General features: G+C 54.0%; 32 non-coding genes and 4 pseudogenes across 32 annotated transcripts; all 36 read left to right on the top strand.

Moving 5' to 3' along the window:
- Positions 1 to 284: 284 nt before the first annotated feature.
- On the top strand, positions 285 to 403 carry LOC131003432 (5S ribosomal RNA). The gene has a single exon (XR_009094661.1). It is a non-coding gene; the product is annotated as a 5S ribosomal RNA (ribosomal RNA).
- Positions 404 to 779: 376 nt separating this feature from the next.
- LOC131003403 (5S ribosomal RNA) lies at positions 780 to 904 on the top strand (annotated as a pseudogene).
- Positions 905 to 1184: 280 nt separating this feature from the next.
- On the top strand, positions 1185 to 1303 carry LOC131003431 (5S ribosomal RNA). Its single transcript, XR_009094660.1, has one exon. It is a non-coding gene; the product is annotated as a 5S ribosomal RNA (ribosomal RNA).
- A 481-nt stretch (positions 1304 to 1784) lies between these two features.
- LOC131003429 (5S ribosomal RNA) lies at positions 1785 to 1903 on the top strand. The gene has a single exon (XR_009094658.1). It is a non-coding gene; the product is annotated as a 5S ribosomal RNA (ribosomal RNA).
- Positions 1904 to 2293: 390 nt separating this feature from the next.
- Positions 2294 to 2412, top strand: LOC131003428 (5S ribosomal RNA). The gene has a single exon (XR_009094657.1). It is a non-coding gene; the product is annotated as a 5S ribosomal RNA (ribosomal RNA).
- A 385-nt stretch (positions 2413 to 2797) lies between these two features.
- LOC131003402 (5S ribosomal RNA) lies at positions 2798 to 2914 on the top strand (annotated as a pseudogene).
- A 391-nt stretch (positions 2915 to 3305) lies between these two features.
- On the top strand, positions 3306 to 3424 carry LOC131003427 (5S ribosomal RNA). Its single transcript, XR_009094656.1, has one exon. It is a non-coding gene; the product is annotated as a 5S ribosomal RNA (ribosomal RNA).
- Positions 3425 to 3819: 395 nt separating this feature from the next.
- LOC131003426 (5S ribosomal RNA) lies at positions 3820 to 3938 on the top strand. Its single transcript, XR_009094655.1, has one exon. It is a non-coding gene; the product is annotated as a 5S ribosomal RNA (ribosomal RNA).
- Positions 3939 to 4341: 403 nt separating this feature from the next.
- LOC131003425 (5S ribosomal RNA) lies at positions 4342 to 4460 on the top strand. Its single transcript, XR_009094654.1, has one exon. It is a non-coding gene; the product is annotated as a 5S ribosomal RNA (ribosomal RNA).
- A 376-nt stretch (positions 4461 to 4836) lies between these two features.
- LOC131003401 (5S ribosomal RNA) lies at positions 4837 to 4960 on the top strand (annotated as a pseudogene).
- Positions 4961 to 5241: 281 nt separating this feature from the next.
- LOC131003424 (5S ribosomal RNA) lies at positions 5242 to 5360 on the top strand. The gene has a single exon (XR_009094653.1). It is a non-coding gene; the product is annotated as a 5S ribosomal RNA (ribosomal RNA).
- A 472-nt stretch (positions 5361 to 5832) lies between these two features.
- LOC131003448 (5S ribosomal RNA) lies at positions 5833 to 5951 on the top strand. Its single transcript, XR_009094677.1, has one exon. It is a non-coding gene; the product is annotated as a 5S ribosomal RNA (ribosomal RNA).
- A 470-nt stretch (positions 5952 to 6421) lies between these two features.
- On the top strand, positions 6422 to 6540 carry LOC131003423 (5S ribosomal RNA). The gene has a single exon (XR_009094652.1). It is a non-coding gene; the product is annotated as a 5S ribosomal RNA (ribosomal RNA).
- A 393-nt stretch (positions 6541 to 6933) lies between these two features.
- LOC131003449 (5S ribosomal RNA) lies at positions 6934 to 7053 on the top strand. The gene has a single exon (XR_009094678.1). It is a non-coding gene; the product is annotated as a 5S ribosomal RNA (ribosomal RNA).
- Positions 7054 to 7524: 471 nt separating this feature from the next.
- LOC131003422 (5S ribosomal RNA) lies at positions 7525 to 7643 on the top strand. The gene has a single exon (XR_009094651.1). It is a non-coding gene; the product is annotated as a 5S ribosomal RNA (ribosomal RNA).
- Positions 7644 to 8035: 392 nt separating this feature from the next.
- On the top strand, positions 8036 to 8154 carry LOC131003455 (5S ribosomal RNA). The gene has a single exon (XR_009094684.1). It is a non-coding gene; the product is annotated as a 5S ribosomal RNA (ribosomal RNA).
- A 394-nt stretch (positions 8155 to 8548) lies between these two features.
- LOC131003421 (5S ribosomal RNA) lies at positions 8549 to 8667 on the top strand. The gene has a single exon (XR_009094650.1). It is a non-coding gene; the product is annotated as a 5S ribosomal RNA (ribosomal RNA).
- A 471-nt stretch (positions 8668 to 9138) lies between these two features.
- Positions 9139 to 9257, top strand: LOC131003420 (5S ribosomal RNA). The gene has a single exon (XR_009094649.1). It is a non-coding gene; the product is annotated as a 5S ribosomal RNA (ribosomal RNA).
- A 392-nt stretch (positions 9258 to 9649) lies between these two features.
- Positions 9650 to 9768, top strand: LOC131003418 (5S ribosomal RNA). Its single transcript, XR_009094647.1, has one exon. It is a non-coding gene; the product is annotated as a 5S ribosomal RNA (ribosomal RNA).
- Positions 9769 to 10162: 394 nt separating this feature from the next.
- Positions 10163 to 10281, top strand: LOC131003417 (5S ribosomal RNA). Its single transcript, XR_009094646.1, has one exon. It is a non-coding gene; the product is annotated as a 5S ribosomal RNA (ribosomal RNA).
- Positions 10282 to 10675: 394 nt separating this feature from the next.
- Positions 10676 to 10794, top strand: LOC131003416 (5S ribosomal RNA). Its single transcript, XR_009094645.1, has one exon. It is a non-coding gene; the product is annotated as a 5S ribosomal RNA (ribosomal RNA).
- A 394-nt stretch (positions 10795 to 11188) lies between these two features.
- LOC131003415 (5S ribosomal RNA) lies at positions 11189 to 11307 on the top strand. The gene has a single exon (XR_009094644.1). It is a non-coding gene; the product is annotated as a 5S ribosomal RNA (ribosomal RNA).
- Positions 11308 to 11699: 392 nt separating this feature from the next.
- On the top strand, positions 11700 to 11818 carry LOC131003414 (5S ribosomal RNA). Its single transcript, XR_009094643.1, has one exon. It is a non-coding gene; the product is annotated as a 5S ribosomal RNA (ribosomal RNA).
- A 392-nt stretch (positions 11819 to 12210) lies between these two features.
- LOC131003412 (5S ribosomal RNA) lies at positions 12211 to 12329 on the top strand. Its single transcript, XR_009094642.1, has one exon. It is a non-coding gene; the product is annotated as a 5S ribosomal RNA (ribosomal RNA).
- Positions 12330 to 12723: 394 nt separating this feature from the next.
- On the top strand, positions 12724 to 12842 carry LOC131003411 (5S ribosomal RNA). Its single transcript, XR_009094641.1, has one exon. It is a non-coding gene; the product is annotated as a 5S ribosomal RNA (ribosomal RNA).
- A 394-nt stretch (positions 12843 to 13236) lies between these two features.
- LOC131003410 (5S ribosomal RNA) lies at positions 13237 to 13355 on the top strand. Its single transcript, XR_009094640.1, has one exon. It is a non-coding gene; the product is annotated as a 5S ribosomal RNA (ribosomal RNA).
- A 393-nt stretch (positions 13356 to 13748) lies between these two features.
- Positions 13749 to 13867, top strand: LOC131003409 (5S ribosomal RNA). The gene has a single exon (XR_009094639.1). It is a non-coding gene; the product is annotated as a 5S ribosomal RNA (ribosomal RNA).
- Positions 13868 to 14784: 917 nt separating this feature from the next.
- Positions 14785 to 14903, top strand: LOC131003405 (5S ribosomal RNA). The gene has a single exon (XR_009094638.1). It is a non-coding gene; the product is annotated as a 5S ribosomal RNA (ribosomal RNA).
- Positions 14904 to 15298: 395 nt separating this feature from the next.
- On the top strand, positions 15299 to 15417 carry LOC131003452 (5S ribosomal RNA). The gene has a single exon (XR_009094681.1). It is a non-coding gene; the product is annotated as a 5S ribosomal RNA (ribosomal RNA).
- A 394-nt stretch (positions 15418 to 15811) lies between these two features.
- LOC131003441 (5S ribosomal RNA) lies at positions 15812 to 15930 on the top strand. Its single transcript, XR_009094670.1, has one exon. It is a non-coding gene; the product is annotated as a 5S ribosomal RNA (ribosomal RNA).
- Positions 15931 to 16326: 396 nt separating this feature from the next.
- LOC131003430 (5S ribosomal RNA) lies at positions 16327 to 16445 on the top strand. The gene has a single exon (XR_009094659.1). It is a non-coding gene; the product is annotated as a 5S ribosomal RNA (ribosomal RNA).
- Positions 16446 to 16840: 395 nt separating this feature from the next.
- On the top strand, positions 16841 to 16959 carry LOC131003419 (5S ribosomal RNA). Its single transcript, XR_009094648.1, has one exon. It is a non-coding gene; the product is annotated as a 5S ribosomal RNA (ribosomal RNA).
- Positions 16960 to 17357: 398 nt separating this feature from the next.
- Positions 17358 to 17476, top strand: LOC131003399 (5S ribosomal RNA). Its single transcript, XR_009094637.1, has one exon. It is a non-coding gene; the product is annotated as a 5S ribosomal RNA (ribosomal RNA).
- Positions 17477 to 17860: 384 nt separating this feature from the next.
- On the top strand, positions 17861 to 17978 carry LOC131003400 (5S ribosomal RNA; annotated as a pseudogene).
- Positions 17979 to 18394: 416 nt separating this feature from the next.
- Positions 18395 to 18512, top strand: LOC131003450 (5S ribosomal RNA). Its single transcript, XR_009094679.1, has one exon. It is a non-coding gene; the product is annotated as a 5S ribosomal RNA (ribosomal RNA).
- A 382-nt stretch (positions 18513 to 18894) lies between these two features.
- LOC131003456 (5S ribosomal RNA) lies at positions 18895 to 19009 on the top strand. Its single transcript, XR_009094685.1, has one exon. It is a non-coding gene; the product is annotated as a 5S ribosomal RNA (ribosomal RNA).
- The last annotated feature ends 66 nt before the right edge of the window (positions 19010 to 19075 follow it).

Raw genomic sequence — 19075 nt, 5'->3', positions numbered from 1 at the left:
GCGCTGCACGAATTCCCATGTGGGGCCCACGTGCCAGTGTCGTCGGGACGAACTCCTCAGGCATGGAAAATGGCCCGCGAAAGCTCGCAACGCTCGACTTTTTCGCCGCGAAACCCGCGTTCGGGCTACGCCAACAGCTACACGACGTCGGGCTCGCGGGAGCTTCCCGGGCATATGCCGTGGGTACCGTAGGTGTGAAAAAGTTACGACCGTTCCATGTTTGGAATCACGCACTTACGCCTCACCGCAACAGCTATGAGAGAATAAAAGGTGGTGTTACTAATGGGTGCGATCATACCAGCACTAATGCACCGGATCCCATCAGAACTCCGAAGTTAAGCGTGCTTGGGCGAGAGTAGTACTAGGATGGGTGACCCCCTGGGAAGTCCTCGTGTTGCACCCCTTTTTGCCGCCCCCCATATATTTTTTTATGTATTCTCGTCAATTTTATAAGCCTCGTCGCGAGTACGGATCGAAAGAAATTCGAAATCGCTACGCTTTACGCGCTGCACGAATTCCCATGTGGGGCCCACGTGCCAGTGTCGTCGGGACGAACTCCTCAGGCATGGAAAATGGCCCGCGAAAGCTCGCAACGCTCGACTTTTTCGCCGCGAAACCCGCGTTCGGGCTACGCCAATAGCTACACGACGTCGGGAGCTTCCCGGGCATATGCCGTGGGTACCGTAGGTGTGAAAAAGTTACGACCGTTCCATGTTTGGAATCACGCACTTACGCCTCACCGCAACAACTATAAGAGAATAAAAGGTGGTGTTACTAATGGGTACGATCATACCAGCACTAATGCACCGGATCCCATCAGAACTCCGAAGTTAAGCGTGCTTGGGCGAGAGTAGTACTAGGATGGGAGCGAGTACGGATCGAAAGAAATTCGAATCGCTACGCTTTACGCGCTGCACGAATTCCCATGTGGGGCCCACGTGCCAGTGTCATCGGGACGAACTCCTCAGGCATGGAAAATGGCCCGCGAAAGCTCGCAACGCTCGACTTTTTCGCCGTGAAACCCGCGTTCGGGCTTCGCCAACAGCTCCACGACGTCGGGAGCTTCACGGGCATATGCCGTGGGTACCGTAGGTGTGAAAAAGTTACGACCGTTCCATGTTTGGAATCACGCGCTTACGCCTCACCGCAACAGCTATGAGAGAATAAAAGGTGGTGTTACTAATGGGTGCGATCATACCAGCACTAATGCACCGGATCCCATCAGAACTCCGAAGTTAAGCGTGCTTGGGCGAGAGTAGTACTAGGATGGGTGACCCCCTGGGAAGTCCTCGTGTTGCACCCCTTTTTGCCGCCCCCATATGTTTTTTTATGTATTCTCGTCAATTTTCTAAGCCTCGTCGCGAGTACGGATCGAAAGAATAAGTCCTCGTGTTGCACCCCTTTTTGCCGCCCCCATATGTTTTTTTATGTATTTTCGTCAATTTTCTAAGCCTCGTCGCGAGTACGGATCGAAAGAAATTCGAATCGCTACGCTTTACGCGCTGCACGAATTCCCATGTGGGTCCCACGTGCCAGTGTCGTCGGGACGAACTCCTCAGGCATGGAAAATGGCCCGCGAAAGCTCGCAACGCTCGACTTTTTCGCCGCGAAACCCGCGTTCGGGCTACGGCAACAGCTCCACGACGTCGGGCTCGTCGGGAGCTTCCCGGGCATATGCCGTGGGTACCGTAGGTGTGAAAAAGTTACGACCGTTCCATGTTTGGAATCACGCACTTACGCCTCACCGCAACAGCTATAAGAGAATAAAAGGTGGTGTTACTAATGGGTGCGATCATACCAGCACTAATGCACCGGATCCCATCAGAACTCCGAAGTTAAGCGTGCTTGGGCGAGAGTAGTACTAGGATGGGTGACCCCCTGGGAAGTCCTCGTGTTGCACCCCTTTTTGCCGCCCCGACGTCCCCATACGTTTTTTTATGTATTCTCGTCAATTTTCTAAGCCTCGTCGCGAGTACGGATCGAAAGAAATTCGAATCGCTACGCTTTACGCGCTGCATGAATTCCTATGTGGGGCCCACGTGCCAGTGTCGTCGGGACGAACTCCTCAGGCATGGAAAATGGCCCGCGAAAGCTCGCAACGCTCGACTTTTTCGCCGCGAAACCCGCGTTCGGGCTACGGCAACAGCTCCACGACGTCGGGCTCGCGGGAGCTTCCCGGGCATATGCCGTGGGTACCGTAGGTGTGAAAAAGTTACGACCGTTCCATGTTTGGAATCACGCACTTACGCCTCACCGCAACAGCTATGAGAGAATAAAAGGTGGTGTTACTAATGGGTGCGATCATACCAGCACTAATGCACCGGATCCCATCAGAACTCCGAAGTTAAGCGTGCTTGGGCGAGAGTAGTACTAGGATGGGTGACCCCCTGGGAAGTCCTCGTGTTGCACCCCTTTTTGCCGCCCCCATATATTTTTTTTATGTATTCTCGTCAATTTTATAAGCCTCGTCGCGAGTACGGATCGAAAGAAATTCGAAATCGCTACGCTTTACGCGCTGCACGAATTCCCATGTGGGGCCCACGTGCCAGTGTCGTCGGGACGAACTCCTCAGGCATGGAAAATGGCCCGCGAAAGCTCGCAACGCTCGACTTTTTCGCCGCGAAAACCGCGTTCGGGCTACGCCAACAGCTACACGACGTCGGGCTCGACGGGAGCTTCCCGGGCATATGCCGTGGGTACCGTAGGTGTGAAAACGTTACTGACCGTTCCATGTTTGGAATCACGCACTACGCCCTACCGCAACAGCTATAAGAGAATAAAAGGTGGTGTTACTAATGGGTGCGATCATACCAGCACTAATGCCCCGGATCCCATCAGAACTCCGAAGTAGCGCTGCTTGGGCGAGAGTAGTACTAGGATGGGTGACCCCCTGGAAGTCCTCGTGTTGCCAACCCCTTTTTGCCGCCGCCGTCCATATGTTTTTTTTTATGTATTCCGTCAATTTTCTAAGCCTCGTCGCGAGTACGGATCGAAAGAAATTCGAATCGCTACGCTTTACGCGCTGCACGAATTCCCATGTGGGGCCCACGTGCCAGTGCCGTCGGGACGAACTCCTCAGGCATTGGAAAATGGCCCGCGAATGCTCGCAACGCTCGACTTTTTCGCCGCGAAACCCGCGTTCGGGCTACGCCAACAGCTCCACGACGTCGGGCTCGACGGGAGCTTCCCGGGCATATGCCGTGGGTACCGTAGGTGTGAAAAAGTTACGACCGTTCCATGTTTGGAATCACGCACTTACGCCTCACCGCAACAGCTATAAGAGAATAAAAGGTGGTGTTACTAATGGGTGCGATCATACCAGCACTAATGCACCGGATCCCATCAGAACTCCGAAGTTAAGCGTGCTTGGGCGAGAGTAGTACTAGGATGGGTGACCCCCTGGGAAGTCCTCGTGTTGCACCCCTTTTTGCCGCCCCGCCGTCGCCATATGTTTTTTTTTTATGTATTCTCGTCAATTTTCTAAGCCTCGTCGCGAGTACGGATCGAAAGAAATTCGAATCGCTACGCTTTACGCGCTGCACGAATTCCCATGTGGGGCCCACGTGCCAGTGCCGTCGGGACGAACTGCCTCAGGGCATTGGAAAATGGCCCGCGAAAGCTCGCAACGCTCGACTTTTTCGCCGCGAAACCCGCGTTCGGGCTACGCCAACAGCTGCACGACGTCGGGCTCGACGGGAGCTTCCCGGGCATATGCCGTGGGTACCGTAGGTGTGAAAAGTTACGACCGTTCCATGTTTGGAATCACGCACTTACGCCTCACCGCAACAGCTATAAGAGAATAAAGGTGGTGTTACTAATGGGTGCGATCATACCAGCACTAATGCACCGGATCCCATCAGAACTCCGAAGTTAAGCGTGCTTGGGCGAGAGTAGTACTAGGATGGGTGACCCCCTGGGAAGTCCTCGTGTTGCACCCCTTTTTGCCGCCCCCCCCATGCCGTCCCCATATGTTTTTTTTTTATGTATTCTCGTCAATTTTCTAAGCCTCGTCGCGAGTACGGATCGAAAGAAATTCGAATCGCTACGCTTTACGCGCTGCACGAATTCCCATGTAGGGGCCCACGTGCCAGTGCCGTCGGGACGAACTCCTCAGGCATTGGAAAATGGCCCGCGAAAGCTCGCAACGCTCGACTTTTTCGCCGCGAAACCCGCGTTCGGGCTACGGCAACAGCTCCACGACGTCGGGCTCGTACGGGAGCTTCCCGGGCATATGCCGTGGGTACCGTAGGTGTGAAAAAGTTACGACCGTTCCATGTTTGGAATCACGCACTTACGCCTCACCGCAACAGCTATAAGAGAATAAAAGGTGGTGTTACTAATGGGTGCGATCATACCAGCACTAATGCACCGGATCCCATCAGAACTCCGAAGTTAAGCGTGCTTGGGCGAGAGTAGTACTAGGATGGGTGACCCCCTGGGAAGTCCTCGTGTTGCACCCCTTTTTGCCGCCCCCATATATTTTTTTATGTATTCTCGTCAATTTTATAAGCCTCGTCGCGAGTACGGATCGAAAGAAATTCGAATCGCTACGCTTTACGCGCTGCACGAATTCCCATGTGGGGCCCACGTGCCAGTGTCCGTCGGGACGAACTCCTCAGGCATGGAAAATGGCCCGCGAAAGCTCGCAACGCTCGACTTTTTCGCCGCGAAACCCGCGTTCGGGCTACGCCAATAGCTACACGACGTCGGGAGCTTCCCGGGCATATGCCGTGGGTACCGTAGGTGTGAAAAAGTTACGACCGTTCCATGTTTGGAATCACGCACTTACGCCTCACCGCAACAGCTATAAGAGAATAAAAGGTGGTGTTACTAATGGGTAGCGATCATACCAGCACTAATGCACCGGATCCCATCAGAACTCCGAAGTTAAGCGTGCTTGGGCGAGAGTAGTACTAGGATGGGAGCGAGTACGGATCGAAAGAAATTCGAATCGCTACGCTTTACGCGCTGCACGAATTCCCATGTGGGGCCCACGTGCCAGTGTCATCGGGACGAACTCCTCAGGCATGGAAAATGGCCCGCGAAAGCTCGCAACGCTCGACTTTTTCGCCGCGAAACCCGCGTTCGGGCTTCGCCAACAGCTCCACGACGTCGGGAGCTTCACGGGCATATGCCGTGGGTACCGTAGGTGTGAAAAAGTTACGACCGTTCCATGTTTGGAATCACGCGCTTACGCCTCACCGCAACAGCTATGAGAGAATAAAAGGTGGTGTTACTAATGGGTGCGATCATACCAGCACTAATGCACCGGATCCCATCAGAACTCCGAAGTTAAGCGTGCTTGGGCGAGAGTAGTACTAGGATGGGTGACCCCCTGGGAAGTCCTCGTGTTGCACCCCTTTTTGCCGCCCCCATATGTTTTTTTATGTATTCTCGTCAATTTTCTAAGCCTCGTCGCGAGTACGGATCGAAAGAATAAGTCCTCGTGTTGCACCCCTTTTTGCCGCCCCCATATGTTTTTTTATGTATTTTCGTCAATTTTCTAAGCCTCGTCGCGAGTACGGATCGAAAGAAATTCGAATCGCTACGCTTTACGCGCTGCACGAATTCCCATGTGGGTCCCACGTGCCAGTGTCGTCGGGACGAACTCCTCAGGCATGGAAAATGGCCCGCGAAAGCTCGCAACGCTCGACTTTTTCGCCGCGAAACCCGCGTTCGGGCTACGCCAACAGCTCCACGACGTCGGGAGCTTCCCGGGCATATGCCGTGGGTACCGTAGGTGTGAAAAAGTTACAACCGTTCCATGTTTGGAAGCACGCGCTTACGTCTCACCGCAACAGCTATGAGAGAATAAAAGGTGGTGTTACTAATGGGTGCGATCATACCAGCACTAATGCACCGGATCCCATCAGAACTCCAAAGTTAAGCGTGCTTGGGCGAGAGTAGTACTAGGATGGGTGACCCCCTGGGAAGTCCTCGTGTTGCACCCCTTTTTGCCGCCCCCATATGTTTTTTTATGTATTCTCGTCAATTTTCTAAGCCTCGTCGCGAGTACGGATCGAAAGAATAAGTCCTCGTGTTGCACCCCTTTTTGCCGGCCCCATATGTTTTTTTATGTATTCTCGTCAATTTTCTAAGCCTCGTCGCGAGTACGGATCGAAAGAAATTCGAATCGCTACGCTTTACGCGCTGCACGAATTCCCATGTGGGTCCCACGTGCCAGTGTCGTCGGGACGAACTCCTCAGGCATGGAAAATGGCCCGCGAAAGCTCGCAACGCTCGACTTTTCGCCGCGAAACCCGCGTTCGGGCTACGGCAACAGCTCCACGCGTCGGGAGCTTCCCGGGCATATGCCGTGGGTACCGTAGGTGTGAAAAAGTTACGACCGTTCCATGTTTGGAATCACGCACTTACGCCTCACCGCAACAGCTATAAGAGAATAAAAGGTGGTGTTACTAATGGGTGCGATCATACCAGCACTAATGCACCGGATCCCATCAGAACTCCGAAGTTAAGCGTGCTTGGGCGAGAGTAGTACTAGGATGGGTGACCCCCTGGGAAGTCCTCGTGTTGCACCCCTTTTTGCCGCCCCGCCGTCCCCATATAGTTTTTTTTATGTATTCTCGTCAATTTTCTAAGCCTCGTCGCGAGTACGGATCGAAAGAAATTCGAATCGCTACGCTTTACGCGCTGCACGAATTCCCATGTGGGGCCCACGTGCCAGTGCCGTCGGGACGAACTCCTCAGGCATTGGAAAATGGCCCGCGAAAGCTCGCAACGCTCGACTTTTTCGCCGCGAAACCCGCGTTCGGGCTACGCCAACAGCTCCACGACGTCGGGCTCGCGGGAGCTTCCCGGGCATATGCCGTGGGTACCGTAGGTGTGAAAAAGTTACGACCGTTCCATGTTTGGAATCACGCACTTACGCCTCACCGCAACAGCTATAAGAGAATAAAAGGTGGTGTTACTAATGGGTGCGATCATACCAGCACTAATGCAACCGGATCCCATCAGAACTCCGAAGTTAAGCGTGCTTGGGCGAGAGTAGTACTAGGATGGGTGACCCCCTGGGAAGTCCTCGTGTTGCACCCCTTTTGCCGCCCCCATATGTTTTTTATGTATTCTCGTCAATTTTCTAAGCCTCGTCGCGAGTACGGATCGAAAGAATAAGTCCTCGTGTTGCACCCCTTTTTGCCGCCCCCATATGTTTTTTTTATGTATTCTCGTCAATTTTCTAAGCTCGTCGCGAGTACGGATCGAAAGAAATTCGAATCGCTACGCTTTACGCGCTGCACGAATTCCCATGTGGGTCCCACGTGCCAGTGTCGTCGGGACGAACTCCTCAGGCATGGAAAATGGCCCGCGAAAGCTCGCAACGCTCGACTTTTTCGCCGCGAAACCCGCGTTCGGGCTACGGCCAACAGCTCCACGACGTCGGGAGCTTCCCGGGCATATGCCGTGGGTACCGTAGGTGTGAAAAAGTTACGACCGTTCCATGTTTGGAATCACGCACTTACGCCTCACCGCAACAGCTATAAGAGAATAAAAGGTGGTGTTACTAATGGGTGCGATCATACCAGCACTAATGCACCGGATCCCATCAGAACTCCGAAGTTAAGCGTGCTTGGGCGAGAGTAGTACTAGGATGGGTGACCCCCTGGGAAGTCCTCGTGTTGCACCCCTTTTTGCCGCCCCGCCGTCCCCATAGTTTTTTTTTATGTATTCTCGTCAATTTTCTAAGCCTCGTCGCGAGTACGGATCGAAAGAAATTCGAATCGCTACGCTTTACGCGCTGCACGAATTCCCATGTGGGGCCCACGTGCCAGTGCCGTCGGGACGAACTCCTCAGGCATTGGAAAATGGCCCGCGAATGCTCGCAACGCTCGACTTTTTCGCCGCGAAACCCGCGTTCGGGCTACGCCAACAGCTCCACGACGTCGGGCTCGTCGGGAGCTTCCCGAGCATATGACGTGGGTACCGTAGGTGTGAAAAAGTTACGACCGTTCCATGTTTGGAATCACGCACTTACGCCTCACCGCAACAGCTATAAGAGAATAAAGGTGGTGTTACTAATGGGTGCGATCATACCAGCACTAATGCACCGGATCCCATCAGAACTCCGAAGTTAAGCGGCTTGGGCGAGAGTAGTACTAGGATGGGTGACCCCCTGGGAAGTCCTCGTGTTTGCACCCCTTTTGCCGCCCCCGACGTCCCCATACGTTTTTTTTATGTATTCTCGTCAATTTTTCTAAGCCTCGTCGCGAGTACGGATCGAAAGAAATTCGGATCGCTACGCTTTACGCGCTGCACGAATTCCCATGTAGGGCCCACGTGCCAGTGCCGTCGGGACGAACTCCTCAGGCATTGGAAAATGGCCCGCGAAAGCTCGCAACGCTCGACTTTTTCGCCGCAAAACCCCCGTTCGGGCTACGGCAACAGCTCCACGACGTCGGGCTCGTCGGGAGCTTCCCGGGCATATGCTGTGGGTACCGTAGGTGTGAAAAAGTTACGACCGTTCCATGTTTGGAATCACGCACTTACGCCTCACCGCAACAGCTATAAGAGAATAAAAGGTGGTGTTACTAATGGGTGCGATCATACCAGCACTAATGCACCGGATCCCATCAGAACTCCGAAGTTAAGCGTGCTTGGGCGAGAGTAGTACTAGGATGGGTGACCCCCTGGGAAGTCCTCGTGTTGCACCCCTTTTTGCCGCCCCCATATGTTTTTTTATGTATTCTCGTCAATTTTCTAAGCCTCGTCGCGAGTACGGATCGAAAGAATAAGTCCTCGTGTTTGCACCCCTTTTGCCGCCCCCATAGTTTTTTTATGTATTCTTCGTCAATTTTCTAAGCCTCGTCGCGAGTACGGATCGAAAGAAATTCGAATCGCTACGCTTTACGCGCTGCACGAATTCCCATGTGGGTCCCACGTGCCAGTGTCGTCGGGACGAACTCCTCAGGCATGGAAAATGGCCCGCGAAAGCTCGCAACGCTCGACTTTTTCGCCGCGAAACCCGCGTTCGGGCTACGGCAACAGCTCCACGCGTCGGGAGCTTCCCGGGCATATGCCGTGGGTACCGTAGGTGTGAAAAAGTTACGACCGTTCCATGTTTGGAATCACGCACTTACGCCTCACCGCAACAGCTATAAGAGAATAAAAGGTGGTGTTACTAATGGGTGCGATCATACCAGCACTAATGCACCGGATCCCATCAGAACTCCGAAGTTAAGCGTGCTTGGGCGAGAGTAGTACTAGGATGGGTGACCCCCTGGGAAGTCCTCGTGTTGCACCCCTTTTTGCCGCCCCGACGTCCCCATACGTTTTTTTATGTATTCTCGTCAATTTTCTAAGCCTCGTCGCGAGTACGGATCGAAAGAAATTCGAATCGCTACGCTTTACGCGCTGCACGAATTCCCATGTGGGGCCCACGTGCCAGTGCCGTCGGGACGAACTCCTCAGGCATTGGAAAATGGCCCGCGAAAGCTCGCAACGCTCGACTTTTTCGCCGCGAAACCCGCGTTCGGGCTACGCCAACAGCTCCACGACGTCGGGCTCGTCGGGAGCTTCCCGGGCATATGCCGTGGGTACCGTAGGTGTGAAAAAGTTACGACCGTTCCATGTTTGGAATCACGCACTTACGCCTCACCGCAACAGCTATAAGAGAATAAAAGGTGGTGTTACTAATGGGTGCGATCATACCAGCACTAATGCACCGGATCCCATCAGAACTCCGAAGTTAAGCGTGCTTGGGCGAGAGTAGTACTAGGATGGGTGACCCCCTGGGAAGTCCTCGTGTTGCACCCCTTTTTGCCGCCCCGACGTCCCCATATGTTTTTTTTATGTATTCTCGTCAATTTTCTAAGCCTCGTCGCGAGTACGGATCGAAAGAAATTCGAATCGCTACGCTTTACGCGCTGCACGAATTCCCATGTGGGGCCCACGTGCCAGTGCCGTCGGGACGAACTCCTCAGGCATTGGAAAATGGCCCGCGAAAGCTCGCAACGCTCGACTTTTTCGCCGCGAAACCCGCGTTCGGGCTACGGCCAACAGCTCCACGACGTCGGGCTCGTCGGGAGCTTCCCGGGCATATGCCGTGGGTACCGTAGGTGTGAAAAAGTTACGACCGTTCCATGTTTGGAATCACGCACTTACGCCTCACCGCAACAGCTATAAGAGAATAAAAGGTGGTGTTACTAATGGGTGCGATCATACCAGCACTAATGCACCGGATCCCATCAGAACTCCGAAGTTAAGCGTGCTTGGGCGAGAGTAGTACTAGGATGGGTGACCCCCTGGGAAGTCCTCGTGTTGCACCCCTTTTTGCCGCCCCGACGTCCCCATAAGTTTTTTTTTATGTATTCTCGTCAATTTTCTAAGCCTCGTCGCGAGTACGGATCGAAAGAAATTCGAATCGCTACGCTTTACGCGCTGCACGAATTCCTATGTGGGGCCCACGTGCCAGTGCCGTCGGGACGAACTCCTCAGGCATTGGAAAATGGCCCGCGAAAGCTCGCAACGCTCGACTTTTTCGCCGCGAAACCCGCGTTCGGGCTACGGCAACAGCTCCACGACGTCGGGCTCGTCGGGAGCTTCCCGGGCATATGCCGTGGGTACCGTAGGTGTGAAAAAGTTACGACCGTTCCATGTTTGGAATCACGCACTTACGCCTCACCGCAACAGCTATAAGAGAATAAAAGGTGGTGTTACTAATGGGTGCGATCATACCAGCACTAATGCACCGGATCCCATCAGAACTCCGAAGTTAAGCGTGCTTGGGCGAGAGTAGTACTAGGATGGGTGACCCCCTGGGAAGTCCTCGTGTTGCACCCCTTTTTGCCGCCCCGACGTCCCCATACGTTTTTTTTTATGTATTCTCGTCAATTTTCTAAGCCTCGTCGCGAGTACGGATCGAAAGAAATTCGGATCGCTACGCTTTACGCGCTGCACGAATTCCCATGTAGGGCCCACGTGCCAGTGCCGTCGGGACGAACTCCTCAGGCATTGGAAAATGGCCCGCGAAAGCTCGCAACGCTCGACTTTTTCGCCGCGAAACCCGCGTTCGGGCTACGGCAACAGCTCCACGACGTCGGGCTCGTCGGGAGCTTCCCGGGCATATGCCGTGGGTACCGTAGGTGTGAAAAAGTTACGACCGTTCCATGTTTGGAATCACGCACTTACGCCTCACCGCAACAGCTATAAGAGAATAAAAGGTGGTGTTACTAATGGGTGCGATCATACCAGCACTAATGCACCGGATCCCATCAGAACTCCGAAGTTAAGCGTGCTTGGGCGAGAGTAGTACTAGGATGGGTGACCCCCTGGGAAGTCCTCGTGTTGCACCCCTTTTTGCCGCCCCGACGTCCCCATACGTTTTTTTATGTATTCTCGTCAATTTTCTAAGCCTCGTCGCGAGTACGGATCGAAAGAAATTCGAATCGCTACGCTTTACGCGCTGCACGAATTCCCATGTGGGGCCCACGTGCCAGTGCCGTCGGGACGAACTCCTCAGGCATTGGAAAATGGCCCGCGAAAGCTCGCAACGCTCGACTTTTTCGCCGCGAAACCCGCGTTCGGGCTACGGCAACAGCTCCACGACGTCGGGCTCGTCGGGAGCTTCCCGGGCATATGCCGTGGGTACCGTAGGTGTGAAAAAGTTACGACCGTTCCATGTTTGGAATCACGCACTTACGCCTCACCGCAACAGCTATAAGAGAATAAAAGGTGGTGTTACTAATGGGTGCGATCATACCAGCACTAATGCACCGGATCCCATCAGAACTCCGAAGTTAAGCGTGCTTGGGCGAGAGTAGTACTAGGATGGGTGACCCCCTGGGAAGTCCTCGTGTTGCACCCCTTTTTGCCGCCCCGCCGTCCCCATAGTTTTTTTTATGTATTCTCGTCAATTTTCTAAGCCTCGTCGCGAGTACGGATCGAAAGAAATTCGAATCGCTACGCTTTACGCGCTGCACGAATTCCCATGTGGGGCCCACGTGCCAGTGCCGTCGGGACGAACTCCTCAGGCATTGGAAAATGGCCCGCGAAAGCTCGCAACGCTCGACTTTTTCGCCGCGAAACCCGCGTTCGGGCTACGCCAACAGCTCCACGACGTCGGGCTCGTCGGGAGCTTCCCGGGCATATGCCGTGGGTACCGTAGGTGTGAAAAAGTTACGACCGTTCCATGTTTGGAATCACGCACTTACGCCTCACCGCAACAGCTATAAGAGAATAAAAGGTGGTGTTACTAATGGGTGCGATCATACCAGCACTAATGCACCGGATCCCATCAGAACTCCGAAGTTAAGCGTGCTTGGGCGAGAGTAGTACTAGGATGGGTGACCCCCTGGGAAGTCCTCGTGTTGCACCCCTTTTTGCCGCCCCGACGTCCCCATATGTTTTTTTTATGTATTCTCGTCAATTTTCTAAGCCTCGTCGCGAGTACGGATCGAAAGAAATTCGAATCGCTACGCTTTACGCGCTGCACGAATTCCCATGTGGGGCCCACGTGCCAGTGCCGTCGGGACGAACTCCTCAGGCATTGGAAAATGGCCCGCGAAAGCTCGCAACGCTCGACTTTTTCGCCGCGAAACCCGCGTTCGGGCTACGGCAACAGCTCCACGACGTCGGGCTCGTACGGGAGCTTCCCGGGCATATGCCGTGGGTACCGTAGGTGTGAAAAAGTTACGACCGTTCCATGTTTGGAATCACGCACTTACGCCTCACCGCAACAGCTATAAGAGAATAAAAGGTGGTGTTACTAATGGGTGCGATCATACCAGCACTAATGCACCGGATCCCATCAGAACTCCGAAGTTAAGCGTGCTTGGGCGAGAGTAGTACTAGGATGGGTGACCCCCTGGGAAGTCCTCGTGTTGCACCCCTTTTTGCCGCCCCGCCGTCCCCATATGTTTTTTTTATGTATTCTCGTCAATTTTCTAAGCCTCGTCGCGAGTACGGATCGAAAGAAATTCGAATCGCTACGCTTTACGCGCTGCACGAATTCCCATGTGGGGCCCACGTGCCAGTGCCGTCGGGACGAACTCCTCAGGCATTGGAAAATGGCCCGCGAAAGCTCGCAACGCTCGACTTTTTCGCCGCGAAACCCGCGTTCGGGCTACGGCAACAGCTCCACGACGTCGGGCTCGTACGGGAGCTTCCCGGGCATATGCCGTGGGTACCGTAGGTGTGAAAAAGTTACGACCGTTCCATGTTTGGAATCACGCACTTACGCCTCACCGCAACAGCTATAAGAGAATAAAAGGTGGTGTTACTAATGGGTGCGATCATACCAGCACTAATGCACCGGATCCCATCAGAACTCCGAAGTTAAGCGTGCTTGGGCGAGAGTAGTACTAGGATGGGTGACCCCCTGGGAAGTCCTCGTGTTGCACCCCTTTTTGCCGCCCCGCCGTCCCCATATGTTTTTTTTATGTATTCTCGTCAATTTTCTAAGCCTCGTCGCGAGTACGGATCGAAAGAAATTCGAATCGCTACGCTTTACGCGCTGCACGAATTCCCATGTGGGGCCCACGTGCCAGTGCCGTCGGGACGAACTCCTCAGGCATTGGAAAATGGCCCGCGAAAGCTCGCAACGCTCGACTTTTTCGCCGCGAAACCCGCGTTCGGGCTACGGCAACAGCTCCACGACGTCGGGCTCGTCGGGAGCTTCCCGGGCATATGCCGTGGGTACCGTAGGTGTGAAAAAGTTACGACCGTTCCATGTTTGGAATCACGCACTTACGCCTCACCGCAACAGCTATAAGAGAATAAAAGGTGGTGTTACTAATGGGTGCGATCATACCAGCACTAATGCACCGGATCCCATCAGAACTCCGAAGTTAAGCGTGCTTGGGCGAGAGTAGTACTAGGATGGGTGACCCCCTGGGAAGTCCTCGTGTTGCACCCCTTTTTGCCGCCCCGCCGTCCCCATAGGTTTTTTTTTTATGTATTCTCGTCAATTTTCTAAGCCTCGTCGCGAGTACGGATCGAAAGAAATTCGAATCGCTACGCTTTACGCGCTGCACGAATTCCCATGTGGGGCCCACGTGCCAGTGCCGTCGGGACGAACTCCTCAGGCATTGGAAAATGGCCCGCGAAAGCTCGCAACGCTCGACTTTTCGCCGCGAAACCCGCGTTCGGGCTACGCCAACAGCTCCACGACGTCGGGCTCGACGGGAGCTTCCCGGGCATATGCCGTGGGTACCGTAGGTGTGAAAAAGTTACGACCGTTCCATGTTTGGAATCACGCACTTACGCCTCACCGCAACAGCTATAAGAGAATAAAAGGTGGTGTTCCTAATTGGTGCGATCATACCTAGCACTAATGCACCGGAATCCCATCAGAACTCCGAAGTTAAGCGTGCTGGGCGAGCGTAGTTACTAGGATGGTGACCACCATGGAAGTCCTCGTGTTCACCCCTTTTTGCCGCCCCAGCCGTCCCCATAATGTTTTTTTTTTATGTATTCTCGTCAATTTTTCTAAGCCCTCGTCGCGAGTACGGATCGAAAGAATTTCGAATCGCTACGCCTTTACGCGCTGCACGAATTTCCCATGTAGGGCCCACGATGCCAGTGCCGTCGGACGAAACTCCTCAGGCATTGAAAATGGCCCGCGGAAAGCTCGCAACGCTCGACTTTTTCGTCCGCGAAACCCCGCATTCGGGCTCGGCCACAGCTCCACGACGTCGGGCTCGTACGGAGCTTCCCGGGCATTATGCCGTGGGTACCGTAGGTGTGAAAAAGTTACGACCGTTCCATGTTTGGAATCACGCACTTACGCCTCACCGCAACAGCTATAAGAGAATAAAAGGTGGTGTTACTAATGGGTGCGATCATACCAGCACTAATGCACCGGATCCCATCAGAACTCCGAAGTTAAGCGTGCTTGGGCGAGAGTAGTACTAGGATGGGTGACCCCCTGGGAAGTCCTCGTGTTGCACCCCTTTTTGCCGCCCCGACGTCCCCATATGTTTTTTTTTATGTATTCTCGTCAATTTTCTAAGCCTCGTCGCGAGTACGGATCGAAAGAAATTCGAATCGCTACGCTTTACGCGCTGCACGAATTCCCATGTGGGGCCCACGTGCCAGTGCCGTCGGGACGAACTCCTCAGGCATTGGAAAATGGCCCGCGAAAGCTCGCAACGCTCGACTTTTTCGCCGCGAAACCCGCGTTCGGGCTACGGCCAACAGCTCCACGACGTCGGGCTCGTCGGGAGCTTCCCGGGCATATGCCGTGGGTACCGTAGGTGTGAAAAAGTTACGACCGTTCCATGTTTGGAATCACGCACTTACGCCTCACCGCAACAGCTATAAGAGAATAAAAGGTGGTGTTACTAATGGGTGCGATCATACCAGCACTAATGCACCGGATCCCATCAGAACTCCGAAGTTAAGCGTGCTTGGGCGAGAGTAGTACTAGGATGGGTGACCCCCTGGGAAGTCCTCGTGTTGCACCCCTTTTTGCCGCCCCGCCGTCCCCATAAGTTTTTTTTTATGTATTCTCGTCAATTTTCTAAGCCTCGTCGCGAGTACGGATCGAAAGAAATTCGAATCGCTACGCTTTACGCGCTGCACGAATTCCCATGTGGGGCCCACGTGCCAGTGCCGTCGGGACGAACTCCTCAGGCATTGGAAAATGGCCCGCGAAAGCTCGCAACGCTCGACTTTTTCGCCGCGAAACCCGCGTTCGGGCTACGGCAACAGCTCCACGACGTCGGGCTCGTCGGGAGCTTCCCGGGCATATGCCGTGGGTACCGTAGGTGTGAAAAAGTTACGACCGTTCCATGTTTGGAATCACGCACTTACGCCTCACCGCAACAGCTATAAGAGAATAAAAGGTGGTGTTACTAATGGGTGCGATCATACCAGCACTAATGCACCGGATCCCATCAGAACTCCGAAGTTAAGCGTGCTTGGGCGAGAGTAGTACTAGGATGGGTGACCCCCTGGGAAGTCCTCGTGTTGCACCCCTTTTTGCCGCCCCGCCGTCCCCATAGGTTTTTTTTTTATGTATTCTCGTCAATTTTCTAAGCCTCGTCGCGAGTACGGATCGAAAGAAATTCGAATCGCTACGCTTTACGCGCTGCACGAATTCCCATGTAGGGGCCCACGTGCCAGTGCCGTCGGGACGAACTCCTCAGGCATTGGAAAATGGCCCGCGAAAGCTCGCAACGCTCGACTTTTTCGCCGCGAAACCCGCGTTCGGGCTACGGCAACAGCTCCACGACGTCGGGCTCGTCGGGAGCTTCCCGGGCATATGCCGTGGGTACCGTAGGTGTGAAAAAGTTACGACCGTTCCATGTTTGGAATCACGCACTTACGCCTCACCGCAACAGCTATAAGAGAATAAAAGGTGGTGTTACTAATGGGTGCGATCATACCAGCACTAATGCACCGGATCCCATCAGAACTCCGAAGTTAAGCGTGCTTGGGCGAGAGTAGTACTAGGATGGGTGACCCCCTGGGAAGTCCTCGTGTTGCACCCCTTTTTGCCGCCCCGCCGTCCCCATAAGTTTTTTTTTTATGTATTCTCGTCAATTTTCTAAGCCTCGTCGCGAGTACGGATCGAAAGAAATTCGGATCGCTACGCTTTACGCGCTGCACGAATTCCCATGTAGGGCCCACGTGCCAGTGCCGTCGGGACGAACTCCTCAGGCATTGGAAAATGGCCCGCGAAAGCTCGCAACGCTCGACTTTTTCGCCGCGAAACCCTCGTTCGGGCTACGGCAACAGCTCCACGACGTCGGGCTCGTCGGGAGCTTCCCGGGCATATGCCGTGGGTACCGTAGGTGTGAAAAAGTTACGACCGTTCCATGTTTGGAATCACGCACTTACGCCTCACCGCAACAGCTATAAGAGAATAAAAGGTGGTGTTACTAATGGGTGCGATCATACCAGCACTAATGCACCGGATCCCATCAGAACTCCGAAGTTAAGCGTGCTTGGGCGAGAGTAGTACTAGGATGGGTGACCCCCTGGGAAGTCCTCGTGTTGCACCCCTTTTTGCCGCCCCGCCGTCCCCATAAGTTTTTTTTTATGTATTCTCGTCAATTTTCTAAGCCTCGTCGCGAGTACGGATCGAAAGAAATTCGGAATCGCTACGCTTTACGCGCTGCACGAATTCCCATGTAGGGCCCACGTGCCAGTGCCGTCGGGACGAACTCCTCAGGCATTGGAAAATGGCCCGCGAAAGCTCGCAACGCTCGACTTTTTCGCCGCGAAACCCGCGTTCGGGCTACGGCCAACAGCTCCACGACGTCGGGCTCGTACGGGAGCTTCCCGGGCATATGCCTGTGGGTACCGTAGGTGTGAAAAAGTTACGACCGTTCCATGTTTGGAATCACGCACTTACGCCTCACCGCAACAGCTATAAGAGAATAAAAGGTGGTGTTACTAATGGGTGCGATCATACCAGCACTAATGCACCGGATCCCATCAGAACTCCGAAGTTAAGCGTGCTTGGGCGAGAGTAGTACTAGGATGGGTGACCCCCTGGGAAGTCCTCGTGTTGCACCCCTTTTTGCCGCCCCGCCGTCCCCATAAGTTTTTTTTTTATGTATTCTCGTCAATTTTCTAAGCCTCGTCGCGAGTACGGATCGAAAGAAATTCGAATCGCTACGCTTTACGCGCTGCACGAATTCCCATGTGGGGCCCACGTGCCAGTGTCATCGGGACGAACTCCTCAGGCATGGAAAATGGCCCGCGAAAGCTCGCAACGCTCGACTTTTTCGCCGTGAAACCCGCGTCGGGCTCGCCAACAGCTCCACGACGTCGGGAGCTTTCACGGGCATATGCCTGTGGGTACCGTAGGTGTGAAAAAGTTACGGACCGTTCCATGTTTTGGATCACGCTCTTACGCTCACGCAACAGCTATGAGAGAATAAAAGGTGGTGTTACTAATGGGTGCGATCATACCAGCACTAATGCACCGGATCCCATCAGAACTCCGAGTTAAGCGTGCTTGGGCGAGAGTATTACTAGGGAGGGTGCCGCCCCTGGGAAGTCTCGTGTTGCAGCATCCCTTTTTTGCCGCCCCGCCCCCATAGTTTTTTTTTATTCTCGTGTTTCACGTCATTTTCTACCCGCCTCGTCCCCCATATGTTTTTTATGATTCTCGTCAATTTCGAATATCGCTACGCTTTAGCGCTGCACGAATTCCCATGTAGGGCCCACGTGCCAGTGCCGTCGGGACGACACTCCTCAGGCATTGAAAATGGCCCGCGAAAGCTCGCAACGCTCGACTTTTTCGCCGCGAAACCCCCAGTTCGGGCTACGGCAACAGCTCCACGACGTCGGGCTCGCTCGGGAGCTTCCCGGGGCATATGCCGTGTGGGTACCGTAGGTGTGAAAAAGTTACGACCGTTCCATGTTTGGAATCACGCACTTACGCCCTCACCGCAACAGCTATAAGAGAATAAAAGGTGGTGTTACTAATGGGTGCGATCATACCAGCACTAATGCACCGGATCCCATCAGAACTCCGAAGTTAAGCGTGCTTGGGCGAGGTAGTACTAGGATGGGGGACCCCCTGGGAAGTCCTCGTGTTGCACCCCTTTTTGCCGCCCCGACGTCCCCATAAGTTTTTTTTTTTATGTATTCTCGTCAATTTTCTAAGCTTCGCGAGTACGGATCGAAAGAAATTCAAATCGCTACGCTTTACGCGCTGCACGAATTCCCATGTGGGGCCCACGTGCCAGTGTCGTCGGGACGAACTCCTCAGGCATGGAAAATAGCCCGCGACAGCTCGCAACGCTCGACTTTTTCGCCGTGAAACCCGCGTTCGGGCTACGCCAATAGCTACACACGTCGGGAGCTTCCCGGGCATATGCCGTGGGTACCGTAGGTGTGAAAAAGTTACGACCGTTCCATGTTTGGAATCACGCGCTTACGCCTCACCGCAACAGCTATGAGAGAATAAAAGGTGGTGTTACTAATGGGTGCGATCATACCAGCACTAATGCACCGGATCCATCAGAACTCCGAAGTTAAGCGTGCTTGGGCGAGAGTACTAGGATGGGTGACCCCCTGGGAAGTCCTCGTGTTGCACCCCTTTTTTTGCCGCCCCCTATATTTTTTATGTATTCTCGTCAATTTTAAGCCTCGTCGCGAGTACGGA

This window comes from Salvia miltiorrhiza, unplaced genomic scaffold, assembly GCF_028751815.1.
Source record: "Salvia miltiorrhiza cultivar Shanhuang (shh) unplaced genomic scaffold, IMPLAD_Smil_shh original_scaffold_216, whole genome shotgun sequence".
NCBI classification, from domain to species: Eukaryota; Viridiplantae; Streptophyta; class Magnoliopsida; order Lamiales; family Lamiaceae; genus Salvia; species Salvia miltiorrhiza.
Note: the sequence above shows the minus strand (reverse complement) of the source record. Positions and strands in the feature narration are given on the sequence as shown.